General features: G+C 43.7%; 1 pseudogene; it reads left to right on the forward strand.

Moving 5' to 3' along the window:
- Nucleotides 1-158: 158 nt before the first annotated feature.
- LOC149345496 (uncharacterized) lies at nucleotides 159-10,214 on the forward strand (annotated as a pseudogene).
- Nucleotides 10,215-15,448: the final 5,234 nt, after the last annotated feature.

Here is a 15,448-nt window from a genome sequence, read left to right on the forward strand (position 1 = left end):
GAGCTATGGTCTTTCTTTATTAATATGAAACGCTGTTTAATACAGAAAGACCACAAGCCTAGGCACACAACGCCATATTGTGCAAGTGACATCAACAGCCGCGGGTTAGCTATCATTGGTTTCCCATGCCAAATTCTTTCAGATGTCACGCAGCTACCATGACCGTGGCCGCTCTGCGCGTGCCGGCAGCCGACAGAGGTATAGTGGGTAGGGCCGATGAAGGAGCACCGCCGGAAAGGTGCAAAGAAGTGGACGTTCAAATTTTTACTGCACATGTATATGTATATGTTATACGCATCACAGCTGTCCATAAAACACATGAAAAAAAATATTGTTGGAGGATATTTGTGAAGAAGTGTCCTTTAACATCCCAGACACGACACAATTTTCCTTCGACCTCCATATATTATTTATTCCTTTTCAATAGGATATAACGGCTTGTGGAAGGGTTAATTTACTGCAGTGATGTGGAATTGCGGCTGCCTTCATATTCATGCACGCTTTTGAAAGCACTTCCATTTGCACAAAGAATAGAATTAAGAGCTTTAATTCAACTTTCGCTGCTACTGCATATTGAGTGTGCAAGAGGCCTATGCCAACACGCTAGCCCGAGCAGACGAAACGGTACTTCTGTCACTCCCAAGTGCACATCCTTGCAGGCTATGAGGTGCAGGCATGTGATCCTCACAGAGTCCCCCCCCCCCTTTTTTTTTGATGGATGCAAAGCTTGTTGCACCCAAAGAGCAGTATATGTTGCTCGTGAAGCAAACTCCATAGCCAGGCACAAATGTTTCAAGCTAAAAAATGGTGTGCTTTTTTTGACTACTGTCAGATAGATGTCTGACTATAGGTTGTTACAACAGCACATGCTCCAGCTTGGGTTATCTAGGTGATTTGGCATCCGCTCATAAAATGTGAAAAATTATCTGACCCACTGAAAAGCACTGTTAGAGCCAACTACATTTCACTCTAATTGCCTGCTCGGAGTTCATTATCGGTGTTTCCTTAGTATTTCAAATTTTGCTTTACTGTCCCTTTAATTCTACAGTGATTGCACTTCATTAAAAGATATGGATTCACGCTCATGCTAGCCAATGGATGTACAGTGCAAGGCTCTAAAGCGACAGAGGTGGCGTGTTTCCTTGTCCTAATGTGCAGTGCACTTTGCCAGAAAAAGAGCTCTGGTGTAATTTCAAACCAACAGAAATGTTTTGCATTCATAGCTGGAACTAAAACTTAACGTTTTTTCTGGAAAAAGGGACATGTAGAGAATACTTGCCGTACTTTGGATAGCCCAGCTTGGCAGTCCTCTACGTTAATTAGGCGAGGGAAGGGCTCCCTCTGGGTTTTTGCTTTCTGTCGCAGCCCCTCTACTTCATCTGAAATGAATGACAAGCCTTTAACAGCTCTGCCAACGGATTCCGGTCTGAGTACAGGCAACACTGTGCAGTCTGCTAAAGGATGGCCTTATGTAGGCATAGAGCCATAATAAAATAAACGTGATCACTTCAGGGCAACGTTACTCTACTCGGAAAAGCGCCTTGCTGCAATGCACTCTGGCAGGGTTACTGAAAAAAAATTGATCTAATTAGTTGGATAACACATAGCGGGCTAGTTGGTTCATCACAAGGCAGAATAGCGCAACCTACACACGGACAAAAAAGTAGACGAGACACACACAGCGCTGTCTTACAACTGAAGGTTTATTTTTCCAGACACTTCGGTAAATACACAGCAGCATCAAGAAATACACAGCAGCATCAAGCTCTCCTGTGTGATTGCTGGTGGCTATGACTATTTATCAGACTCAGTTGCTTTTATTTTCTTGATGCTGCTGTGAATTTACCGAAGTGTCTGGAAAAATAAACCATCATTTGTAAGTCAGCACTGTGTGTGTTCGTCTACTTTCTTGTCCGTGTGTAGCTTGCGCTGTTCTGCCTTGTAATTAGTTGACTTCAGCCTTGTATCTCGCTGCCACTTTTGTGGGTCAGTCGAGAGCGCCTCATCGGAAAAAAAGTTACTGATTTGGTCGGCCATCCGGATCGAGAGCGATCAGCTTCAATGTTTACTTTGCCGCAGACAAAATCGCTTTTGTGTTAGCATTGCCGCTGGCACAAAGCAGGGAGACGAATATGGCCATGCAGCTCAATGCCATGTGATGCTGCTGTTTCGTCTCGTCGTTTGGTATCAGAAGCTACATTTGAAGAGTAACACTGGCAAGGCGCTAACATCGCCACGCGCTAGCACTCAAATGACTGATATGAGCTCACACGACCATGTAGACAAGAATGCACTCTTACGAGATCAGATGCAATTGCTCACGAGTTCTAAGTAACCACAGTATAACCACTACCGCAAAAACATAGCGATCACTGCAGGCTGCAGTGGAGAAATGCGACAGCATATGCTCCTTATCACCTTTTTTGAAAGTCACTGCATCATGTGACATTCACGACGTCATCAACTTTACTTTATCATGACATATTACACCACTGACTAATTTGTTACTTAATAACATTGCACTCATACCCACTCAAGCTCGGTGCGTGACATCACAAATGGTACCATTTACGATGAACACATTTTGCCTACAGACGACCTTGAACTGAGCCATATAATGCTTACGCATTAATAAATACGGTAACTCAACCTGTACGAAATAAGACGTACGTACCTGCGAGAGCAATGACGAAGGCCGGATAGTAACCCTCGACCTCTCCATCTTCGCTGCGCCAAAACGCCTGCAGCTTTTGCCCGGGGTTGAAGTCCCCCCTCGTTTTTGGGTGTAAACCCCTTTATGAGTTTTGCAAGCAAATTTGCCTTGAACTTGTCAAGGTATTTAACGTACGCGAACATGACGCACGACGAAATGCGGAATCGGTTTTGGCGGGAGCGCTGATGCAAGAAGTCGGCGGTTAGGCCAGTTTGGCTACAGCTTTGTCTGCAAACGACTACTAAGGCGCTTTTTTTTTGCACTGGTGATGATAGTGGTTTCGCTTTTGTTTCTGAACGGGCGGTGATGTATACAAGTCGGGAGTTGCGTTGGTGAAAAGTAAAGGAAATATATAGAAGCTGGCCCTTTAACAATTTATAGCCAGTAAGGACCTGTATCACATTGTCATTGCCTTGCTGCAGTCGAGACTACGGGAGCACGGCGTTGGCGCTCTGCGCGGAGCGCGGATCCGAAGCCCCGTGGGAAGGCGCAGGCACGCAGTTCTCCAGTAGGCGGCCTCAGGTTCTGCAGTAGGCGGCTCTTTCCGCGCCCTCTCTTCGCCGAGCAGCGAAGAAAGCTCTCACACTACAAAATACACCATTATTACTGTATTATACAAAGGTTTAAGATGTAAAGAAATCGTGTTATGTGCAAATGAGAAGTATTTCATGGTCAAAAGCGCGTTGGTCATATCAGCTGTAGCAGGTGGCGATACTTTGCATTTATGGAACAGACGTAATTTGCATGCCAACAGGCTAATCATTAAACTGCCTTTGTTACGAAGAGGAGAGAAATGCTGGTATCGATGGCCTGGCCTGCTCCAGACTAACAAGCTCGCTTACAAGCACGACTAAATCATGTGATGAATTAAGGCAACAAGCGAGGTAAGAAAAATATCCCCGGCAATTTATCCCGGGTCTGCTATCACGTTCAGTCCCCCATAGACAAGCCCCTTTCAGTATAGCTATCACATGTACATATATACGATTCCCGGGGCATCGAAGGTGATAGAGCGGCTATCATAGAAGAATTGCTTAAATAGCACCGAGAAAGACCTCTATAGCTTACTGTGCTCGCTGGAGAAGCGATCTGTCCATGATCCTCGACATCCGAATCCAAAACAATTCAACGAGAGTCGAGCAAGCGCGCAGTGGCAGACGACTCCGTCAGCTGCCGCGCGCGCTCCTCGGTTGCTGTAGAGGCGCGCGGCTGCGGACGTCTGTCACGTCGCGAGACGCGAGACGTTTACTTCTGCACGTGAAAATGAGATGAGGCGCGAGCTTTGGAGAGAATCACGCTTTTCATCGAGGCCAAATATTAGGTCTCGGCACAAGCTAGTATATGCCGACCGGCCGGCATGCAAAAAATGACCATTTTTCTTCTTTTTCAATATGTGCAGCACCAGCGATCTCTGAGGAAAAAAAAAAATGTAGTACTTCTCGGCAGACTCCAGCAAAGAAACTTGGGCAGAAGATAGGAAACGAGATCGCTTGGATTCAAGTGCTATCAAAACCCGAATTTTCGATTGTTTGAACATCCCGCGCTTCAAAAGTGCTAATTTTTTTCTTCGCATGTATCTCTTAGAACTCTTTATGCAGATTTTACTAGCTATGCCATCAAAGCACTAATAATATTAGCGCAAACAGGGGAAATGACATGCTGATACTGCATGCGTCGTACGTGACATTAGAGCGAGCCACTTCCGTTATTTCAAAGCCTTAATTTAAAACCAGAGCGAACAGCGAGGTTTTTGCGCATCGAAAATCCTGAGTAATCGCGTATATTGCTTACGTTTCTGAGGTGCAGTGTACATTAGACAATGCCTGGACCGCCTTCAAGAAAACGGCGCAAGAAGTGTTTGGAGCGTGGTGAAACCTTCGACGTACCGGCTTCGACATTTTACAAACGCCAAAAAGACCACGATACCCCATCGCCTGTCCTTCGAGAGCCGGCGCCCTAAGACCCCAGCAAAGTGTCAGCAGGTGTCAGCCGAGCGCTTCGTATGTAGAAGGCACCCGCCCACTCTACAATGACGCAACTGCCAACGAGGAGACTTCAAGCAGCTGTTGTCATGGTGGTGCGGCGGCCGACACAACGACCGACTAGGAGCTTTCAAGCGACCACAGTGATCATCATAATGACAGTGCGGGGTCCGAGTATGACATTTTCAGCGATTCAGCAGGAATCAGCGACAGCTGTTTCGACGACGACATTCCGAGTGACGACGAACGGGTCACAGCTGGGAGCGAAGATGACATGCCCTCCTTCATCTCTCAGTTCAGTAACGGAACGTTGCCACGCTCTCAGGTTACGAAGGCTGGCGCTATAGCAGCAGTCATGGCATTTGCCATTTCTCATGGGCTAACATGGGCTCCATTGAGAGATTTAACAAACTGATAAATTTCCTTTTTGGAGAAGATGTTCTGCCCACAAGCGCTTACACTTTCCGGAAGTCGTGGTGCAAGGAAACCCAGGATGTGGTGCACTACCACTATGTTTGAGAAACATGCATTGTTGAAATGAAAGTACAAGGAAAATCAGCTTGCTGCCCCAACTGCAAACATAGAGAACCCCTTCAAGCACTCAAAGACAGGGGTTCATTTTTTGTTCTTTTAGATTTACAAAAGCTGCTGCAGTTTCTTATTGAAAACACTAAGGAGGAACTGCACAACAACTTGCTCAAGCTTCAAGGGCCCGCACTGCACATTTCAGATGTAACCAGTGCTGAATGCCATGCAAGAATGCAGAAGGCTAGAAGTCTTGGCACGGACGACCTCACTCTTACAGTGAACACGGACGGAAGTCCAGTGTGGAGGTAATCAAAGACGTCCGTGTGGCCTCTGCAGTTTATCGTTAATGAACTGCCACCACACCTGCGTTTCAAGCGTCCGATTCTCGCTGGACTATGGTTGGGCAAAAGCCATCCGAATATGCAACTTTTCGTTTCAAAATTTGTGCATGAACTTAAATGCACCAAACCAATCAGGTGGCAGTAGTGGACTAGCAGACACATCCAGACCAGTTGTGTTGTGCTGGTCAGTTGATGCGCCGGCAAGAGCGGCTGTGCAGAACATGGTTACCTTCAATGGTTACTTTGGATGCCCATGGTGCTTCATCCGAGGAGAACATATAATAGGGGAGTATTTTTCGGCTTTTAGAGAACGAGCAGTGATTTGAAGATGATGACAAAAGAAACCATTACAGAAGCAGCGTCCCTTAAAGTGCATAAATTTGCATACTTCCTTACACTCTCTTCTCCTTCAGGGAGCATGCGATATGTCGCACAAGAGCAGCCAGAGGCTCGGACAACGAAGATGGTTGAGCGCGACAAATTGGCTAAAAAGCACGATGAAAATATCAATGGCTTCAAAGGGCCATCCGCACTGATGAACCTTAATGGTAAGCTGTTTTTACCTCCACGTCCTCTCCGGGCTTTGTGTGCTTTGCATTACTTTAACTGCTACTGGTAGACTTGGATATAAGAGCGATTATCACAGCTGACTGCAGGTCAGTATTGTAGCACAACACATTTCTTGAGCAGACTTAGGTCCATTTTACAGCTAGTGCCATGAACATTTACTTATATTCTCATGATGCAGGCCAACAAAGTACTGCTTCTAAGTGGAGAGCAGAGAATTGGTAGTGACTCATTACTGGTTGCTGCCACCACTGAGCTGTCAGACTGGTCCGCATATTGTGCACTATTGCTTCCAAGCTGTATTACGGACTGCAAAGCTGTGCCTTTTTCATCGTCACCTGATACGTATCATGCTTAATGGCTGAAAAATTTGAGATGAAGTTGTGTAGCCCTACACCATTATGTTGCTTGGTACTTCATCTGTTTTGTCATGCAGAAGCACTGAAAGGGTGTTGATTTTATTAAATAACTGCGTGCAGTTGTGACTGCAAACAGTCCTAGCAGCAGTATCAGGATTGCCTGCTGTAATGCTGATCCAAACATTTCTGCATGTGCCCCGCACTCAGCTGTACACATAATTTCATATATGTCAGCAGGATTCTCAGTATGCACAGCTGAGTCCTGAAACAGTCCATGTAAACACCGTGTTTTAAGACTGCAAGCCTCTAAAGACAGTTTTAGGGTATCGCACTACTGAAAACGCAACCTCAGTTGTACTTTCAGTAAAAAAAATGTAATGCAACTGTATATATGTTCCTAATAGCAGTTGCTTATGAAAGAGCCCCACTTGCAATCGTGACTTCTAACTTATTGCCCTGCTTATGTAGTTAGATATGTCGTCACTGTATGATGTATAGATATAAGTAATTACAATTATATTAGTGTGGATTATCGCCTAAGTCGCTTCGAGACGTTATACCCCATAAACTAACAACTGTGTTATTTTGAATACCTAGCATGGTGTTACAAAACACATGGTTACTCAGAGGCTGAAACTATTGGTGGGTTAAGCACATAGAAAATTTGGTACTGCTACAATGATGTATACTGCGGACTGAGTACTATTTCTGAAACAGCTACATGCAAAATAGTTGTAGTCAGCATGCATGCACTGTATTGAACAACATTTGCTGGTCTTGTTCATCTTTGTTATCTTGTAAGAGAACTTCTGTTGTGAATCAGTAGTTCAGTACTAGTACCGATATGACCGAAAATTCAGTTGTTGGGGCTTGATGGTAAGATCCAAAGGTACGCATCAAATGGTATAGTTCACGAATTGCAATCACTGTTCATTTAATTCATCAGTGTGTTATTACTTGTGTTGTTACGAAAAAAGGCCATTTTTTGAGGTTTGTACTTTTTTGATTGCTTCAGAAATTAAAGATGCTTAGAAGACCTTAATGAAATATATCTAGTTGCAGGCTCCTTACTCTCCTTGTGTTGAAAACAATGTGATTTTTCCGAGCATGTTTATAGTGTACGGTGTTCTCTCTTGATTCTGATAAAAAGCTAAGTGCCCTCTTCGTAAGATATGAGGCAGAAGATTTGTGGGTGCTTTATGATACATCTAAACCAGTAACTGGCTGCTTTTATGCTCGCTAGTAATGCCTGCTGTTTCAAGCAGAGTGAAACAGCGCATTTTTCACATTTTCACAGACAAGATGCCATTGATACCATTGCGCATCCATGAGAGGTACCACAGGGCTGAGCTGAGCATGTTATGTTTGCATACTTACTTCCATCATTCCTGCAGTTAACTCAGTACATTGGCAGAGGATTGGGGATACAACAGTCATGATATCTTTGTCAGCGAGGCGTGCGTAGCTACTTGCTCTCAATTGGTAGCTTTCATTGTCTTGTTTGCCTCAGGATGGCTGTGCAAGCTGTTTAATGCACTGCTACACTTTTTCAAGACAGCAAAGCAATTAGCACTTGGTGAGCTAGTGATGTGCAGGCATTGAGCTTTGTATTGTGAGGTGAAACAGTTGTCCAATTTTCGTATGTGTAAAAAACCACGCACAAATAAGGTTACCTTGTGTGCTGCTCAGCGCACCACTTTGAGCTGTGGGGAGTAGGTTGCTTTTATTTTGTTTACAGTACACCCAATTGTCATCACTTTTTTGAAGCATTGGCTAGTCCAGCTCTTTTTTATGCATAATTCCTGGCTTCTCACATGCATTTTTTTACAAGTTCAGGCTTAATATTCTGCAGCATTGCACTGTACTTTCCTTATAAATGTTGTGATTGTTTTTAGAGGTTTTGATCTTGTCAATGGGCAGAGTGTTGAATACATGCACTGCGTTTTTCAAGGAGTTGTGAGGCAACTCACTGAGACGATCCTCTCCACTTCAAACTGTGATCGACGTTTTTATGTCGGTAAGGCAATGCCCAGCCAGCGTTACTGCCAGTTTTTATTTCACAAAGTCTACAAGTTTCTCTAGTAATGCACCCTTCTATGATTGGTTTTGACGGTGATAGAGTTCACGCTTTCATGCGCCACTAGAATTTCATTCAGTTTAGTTTACTAACTACTTAATACGGATTAAATATGCTGTGTTGGATTTCTAATTTCTCCTACCATGTTTTTTTAACATGTGTGGTCTTTAGTTTTGTGTACTGTGTGATGTCTTTGCAGTAATTCGAAAAATGTTCAGACTTTTGAGTGGGTGAGAGATACCAAAATATCATTTAAAACTTTCTCTTTCTGGGTCCACATAAATACAAACTAAATGAACTCTTTCTTAGAAGGTATATTCCAGTTTACAAAAGGCTTTGCAGTCTCATCTCTTTTTACAAATAGTAGCACACACACACAACTCGATAAATATAGTGTGCAGGATGTTTGCTGTCTTGTCAAAGATCAATGCCGCTGAAGCTTCCAAACCGCTACATTTAGAACCATACCTTGTCAACCATACCTCTTTGTTCTCAGCATTAACTGTGCAAAAGTTGTGACCAGATGCTTATGTACCTCTGCATTTCACTGCACATTTTGCACAGATGGAACTTCTTGATTAATAGTCTCAAAATTGCAGCTGGTGTTACGATACTCTGGTTCCGACTGTATGTGTCCGTTTACAGTATTATACACTAGTTCTGTTCAACTGGGTTTATGTAAATGTATTGTTCAATTTCATCCTTGCAGGTGCCCCTTCTGCAGTACCAAATTAGAAGTGCGACTCTTGACCATCAAGCCTCCGCACTGTGCCACACGGTTGCCTCGACCACTCAGAGAGCGAGGCTACTGGAAGGCATCTGAATGGAGGCAGTGGCTGCTCTTCTAAGACCTCCCCTGTCTTGATGGCATCCTTCCTCCTGAGTACTGGGAAAACCTATTAAAACTGTCAGAAGGTGTTCACATACTTTTACAAGAGAAGCTCACCCCATCTGAAATTGACAAAGCTGGTAATGCATTACGTCAGTCATTGCAGTGTACTTCATACATACCAAGTCTGTCAACAATAATGTAACCTGCAGGTTTCGAGCATTTTGTACAACTGTGAGTTTGTGGAAAGCATATATGAATACAAAATTCACTGTAATGAAAGAACTTTTGTGAAAATCATTTTCATGAAGTGACCTTAATTAAAATTTGTGAAGCGTACGAACTGGCAACCATACAGATATTGTGAAAGTAAAACCCTGCATTTTCTAGACTTCTTTCACTCTTGTTCAAGTGCTTGCTCATATTTTATTTTACCTTTAGAGTACAAACTTATTTTGTCATTTTGCTCCTTTAATATGCTCTTTTAATAGTCTGCAAGTTTCTCTATAGTATTAAAAATTTCACTCTACGGTAGTGAAGAAGTGCTTCATATAGAGAAGTTAAAATCTGTTTTCAACAAGGGACTTGCAGAAAATGTCAAAGGAACAGCCTTGATGGAGTTGCTTTTTGGCTTGGTATTTCACCTAACCATCATTATTGTTTTTATTTTCAGAGTTGCTTCTGGAAAGCTTTGTTGTGCAGAGCAGGAGCCTGTATGGTGTTGCCTTCCTGACGTTTAACGTGCATGCCCTACTTCACCTGGCTAATTGCGCCCGTGCCCTAGGACCACTTTGGGCACACTGAGCCTTCGTTTTTGAAGGAGGCAATGGAAAGATCGTTCGCCAGCTTTCAGCCGCAAATGGTATTCCACTGCATATTGTAGAAAGGATAGTTATGAACCAGCAACTACAAAAATTGATTGACAGCAGCCAGCTCCCTGCACATGAAAAACAGCTGTGTAGAAAAATGGTTGGCTATCCCCATGTGCAGAATGCCAGGCACGTAGAGAACTTGTGCCTCTTGGGAAGGGGCAGGAGTGTTGCTTTGAGCGCAGAAGAGCAAGATGCTCAGCACCGTCACTGCGGAATCACAGCATCAGAAGCTGTTGAGTATGAGCGCTTCATTCAGGCAAGGCAGGTGTACCATAGCACGGCATAGAAGAGGCCATCACGGTTTGACACCACCTTCATTAGGACACTCAGCTCGAGCTACAAACGCGTTGAAAAAATTTTTTTCTTGAACGTAGTTAACACTGGCATCCTCTTATGCAGGCCAATAATAATTGCTGATGTGGTTGCAGCACCACCACACATAAAAGAGTGCTTTATTTCTTTTGAGAGAGCACTTGACGTGGTGCTTCCAGCTGAAGTGGCTGACTGCTGCTTGTTCATAGAGTTTCCTGAGGACGAAAAAAACCTTTATTTGTGATCTTCCTAACACAATTGAGAGGGACTGAGTCAAATAAGCATGGTGTATGTCACACTAAAGATACCTAAACTGGTTAAAACATCTAAAGCTGCATTAAGTTGATTGGTTTATGGAGTTTAACATCCCAAAGCAACTCAGACTATGAGGAACACTGTAAAGGAATTCGAGAATTTTGACCACCTGAGGTTCATTAACGTGCAATGACTTCACACACTACCCGAACCTCTAGCATTTTGCGTTCATCGAAATGCAACCACCATGGTCAGGGTCAACCTGTGTCTTTCAGGTCAGGAGCCGAGCATCATAACCATTGAGCCACGGCAGTGGCACAGATACTTTAAGCAGCGGTAAAATAGGTTATTCTATGTACAAAAAGTCAAGTCTCCCAGCGTATCTAGCTGCCGTTGCCTATGCTACACAAGAGGAGACTAGACTGTTCACCTTTGTTTTGCTTTGTTTGTTTGAGTGTGTATTCAGGCAGGATTTCAGGATCATTCATTGTGATTGCAAATGCTGCAAGGGAGCAGCAGCTCGTACTGGGAGCTTAAAAGCATGTGAAGGAAATTCATGCTTGAAATCTTTGTACAAGTGAACTGTATTGCATTGACATCCCAACCTGGGGACATTCTTTGGAGTACATTAAAAGTGGCACTGGTGCGGAAACTGGATTGCAAGAGACACTTATGAAATGTCAGTCCCCATTTCTGTATCCTTCATTTATACCATTCTCTACTTGTATTTGTATCTGTGAGAGAAACTGAAAATATAGTGTCAAGCTAAATGTATATATGTCGTTTTCTTCATAGGATTGCTGAATGTCTGTATTAATGATATCTGTGTCGCAAACTGCATTCTTTGTGTGTACTGAATAAATTTGTCTGCAAGTCTTCATATTTACGCATGCAGAAAACTGCAATGAGATGAGTAGTCAGGGTACTGCTTTTTGACATCTACAACCAGGTGCATCAAACTCTTAGTACTGTTATTTCATGCCTCGAGCCATAGTTCTTTCAGATGAACAGCTTAAACATCTGATCTAGAGTCATGTCTAATAGGTGTACGTTCAAATGCAAAAAAACATAATCCATCAGTGTTATGAAAATGACACTAGTGTCGCCGAGCCCCGCAAAGTGTGGCCCAGAGCTGTGTCTACATCCTTGCGCCTGCGACCACCGCACTGACGCCAACTCGCAGCTGATACCGCGGATGTACAAGGGCGTGCTTAACCCATTAGCGCCCAGCGTACTTTTAAAAGTACAGTTAAATATTTCATGATTTCGACATAAAAGATCTCATTTTTCTTTTCAAGTAGGTCATGCTTTTGTCACCAGTGGATCGGCGCACGCCCCTTAACTAAGAAGGGACGCTTCCTTCCCTCAGTATTTCAGCTTTCTACGGTGAAACTTCAGGATGTTTGTTTCCCACGAACTGTAGCGCTAGCCGTTCGGTTATAATTTTCTCGCGGCCGTGTTTATGTACATATTATGCTAGTTTCAAGAATACAGCTGCACGAAAGACGAAACTAAACAATGGATGCTTTGAATGTCCCGAACCTTTGGCTTTTTTTGCGCTATGATGAATTATGTGCTGCTGTACTTTCTATAGTACACTGGGTCTTCCCGTGTGCACAACGGCGCCCATCTATTCCAGGTCGTAGACCTTATGGTTCCCTGCAATTTTTCGGAAAAAAAAACACTTTGTCCGCTCAGCGAGGCCTCAAATACTCCTGTGCTTGTCGCTAGCAATCCGTAATATGATGATGGTGTGATTTTACCTGGTTATAATAAAGTTTTGGTTATCAGAACGTGGTGGTCTCCAGAGCAGAGAGTTGTTGTGATGCATTTCACACCTACTGAGGATTTAAGTCCTTGAGTTCGGAAAAGAAACTTTTGGAACTGCGTATTGCGCGGGTGTTGCCTGAGGTCTACGCTTAGTGACTATTTCGTCTTTTTTGGCAATTTGTTTTACTAGTCAAAATGTTCTTGTAATGCTCTGCCTGGGGGAATTTTCGGCTCCAGGAGCCTTTCGTCAAAACGGGTTTATGAAGTGTCCAATCGGCCTAGAGAAAGAAATGGAAAAGGAATAGCAAGGAAAAATTGGTTCTTGCTGCAATAATGTAGGTTACGTGCTTTTATTGAAGCCCAAGGACAACAGTGTAGTCACTATGGCCTGCAACTATAACAAAATGGAGCCTACATGTTTTGCAAAGCTGTGGTTGCCTAGAGCGCACGAAAAACTGGTCTTTTGTAAGCCAGTACACTTTTCAATTTACAACAGTAGTATGGCAGGTGTCAACCTTTCGGATGACGCGGTGAACTGCTACTACATCGGCATCAGGGACAAAAAGGGGGACTGGCTGTTGACATGAAAGCTCAACTTTGCAATTGTGAACGCCTGAACAATATGCCTAATTGCAAGAGACGAACTTGCTGACAATTTTTGCTTTGGTAAGAACATTAGTCGTCATTACCTACGTCTCTACATGCAGCAAGCAGCGGCTGACAGACACTCTGGCTCAATCGTGTCTGACACTTCTTTGAGAATGAGAAAGCTTACCGCGCAAATTAGAATAACTGCAGTGCCAGTATAGCCAGAAAAGATTCATGAGGGCCTGGAAGAAGTGTAATATCACCCTGCATAAAAATCACGGACATATTAGCAAAAATAACACCACCAAGTAGGAGTGGAGCGAAGTAGCCACTTGCGCTATGGGGAGCGCCCAGCGTACTATAAAAAGTACACCTCTGAAACTTCGGAACGAATGAAGCAATCCTGACGAAATTTCAGTAATCTGCTTTTCTTTATAAATGAGCATTATGTGCTAAAAATGAACAAAATCCCACCGTTAGATTTTCCTTCGTCCCTAATGGGTTAAGCGCCGAGTTTTAAAATCTTGTAATACATGCCGGGCGCAAGTCTGGGAGCTAGTTATAGGTTCGGACTTCCCACTTTTGATGGCTAGGTGCTCGTTTTCTGATCCTGGCACTAGCATCATTTGATAACATGACCACGCAGGCCTATCGCTATTCGCTCGAATGCCGCTTTGGAGTGCAATGCCACGTCTATGGAGTTCTTGAAAACGTAACGAAAATCTCGCAGACGCGGCTAGTCTGCCGTTATATCTGTAACTATTACAGCTAATTCCCATGCTGAACATATTTACAACAAATGCATACCGCGAATGTCGCCATTAATAACAATGAACAGCAAACATCGCCAGTTAAATACTTCAAAGTATTCACAATGATCTGCCATAGTTCGGACGTCAATTCTGTCGAAATTGTGATCACCGTTTGCCATATCAGAGCTTAATCAATGTTCCTGCAACACCATGATGACCTACCAAGAGCAGAACACCATGCACCACCTTACATTACACCATAAGTTCTCTCTTCGTCACTATGCGTGCCACTACGCACCATGACACTCCGACTGCCACTTTGGGTTCCACCTAGGGCACCATGTTTTGCAACTTTGCTACCGTGCTTCACACCATGAGCTGCACCATGTTTCACCTTGGCTACCATACTTCACACTATTGCGACCTTGGCCACCATTTTATGTACAATTGCCACCAACACGGCCACCAAGGACACCATATATCTCACCATGGCCTGCACCATGCTCCATTATTGCTACCATACTGTCCACTGTTGCCACCATATTTTGTACCTTGGCCACCATTTCTTGTACTATCGCCACCAACACGGCCACCTAGGACACCATGTTTATCACCATGGGCTGCACTATGTTCCACCTTTGCCATCATATTTTCCGCCTTGACCGCCATATTTATTACTATCTACACCAACTTTGCCACCATATTTCATGGTGGGATTTTCGATGTGCCTACATATTGCTCACCTTGCGTAAAATTAACCTGTGCAGGCCGTCCCGACATAAGTTTGATTGTTACATTAGAATCAGTAAAAAAAATCCCTCCTTACATTCAAAAGGATGCGAATACCTAACTACCCTGCTGCGGCAAACATTCCAAAAAGAGTGCGGGCCTCCTGAACGGAAAGCTTAAATATGAAACTAGTTAAAAGGAAGTTAAGACTTTTGCCATAGTATTTATTTTTACTTTGCCTATATAGGATTTTAGTGAGTTCCATCTAGGAAGCGGCCATTGCCCACCACTGACAGGTAGCTGGCGTTTGGCCAATTTCGAAAGTATTCATTATGAGCCAAAAGCACGAACAAAGATGTCTGTCTTTTGTTTTGCTCTGCTGACACAAAATGAACACTGTTGCTGAAAAGTAAATGGCGGATGATATAGATATATCATAAGTCATGCTTTGAATGTTAACAGTCACGTGGGCAATATTCACTTTGATACCGGGGGAATAGAGGTCGACGGCTGAGATATCCTGACACGGCGAGTCCAGGAAGGTCAAAGCACCTGCCCTGACATTTAATAAGCTTTGTTAGCGGCCTTCATCACTCAGTCTTGGGAAAGGGCTTTATTCCGTCCTTGGTACTGTTAGCGGACATTCAGTGGATGTTTAAAAACTATTTATTGAGGTCGCTTAAGAAAATTTAGAGGGATGACAGTCCACGCTTTCGATGGAGAGGGCGCCGTGCGAACTGCGCTGCTCTCGTCGCGTTCTGTGTCGACTCTCCT

This window comes from Amblyomma mixtum, chromosome 4 (genome assembly GCF_055824585.1).
Source record: "Amblyomma mixtum isolate Tamu chromosome 4, ASM5582458v1, whole genome shotgun sequence".
NCBI classification, from domain to species: domain Eukaryota; kingdom Metazoa; phylum Arthropoda; class Arachnida; order Ixodida; family Ixodidae; genus Amblyomma; species Amblyomma mixtum.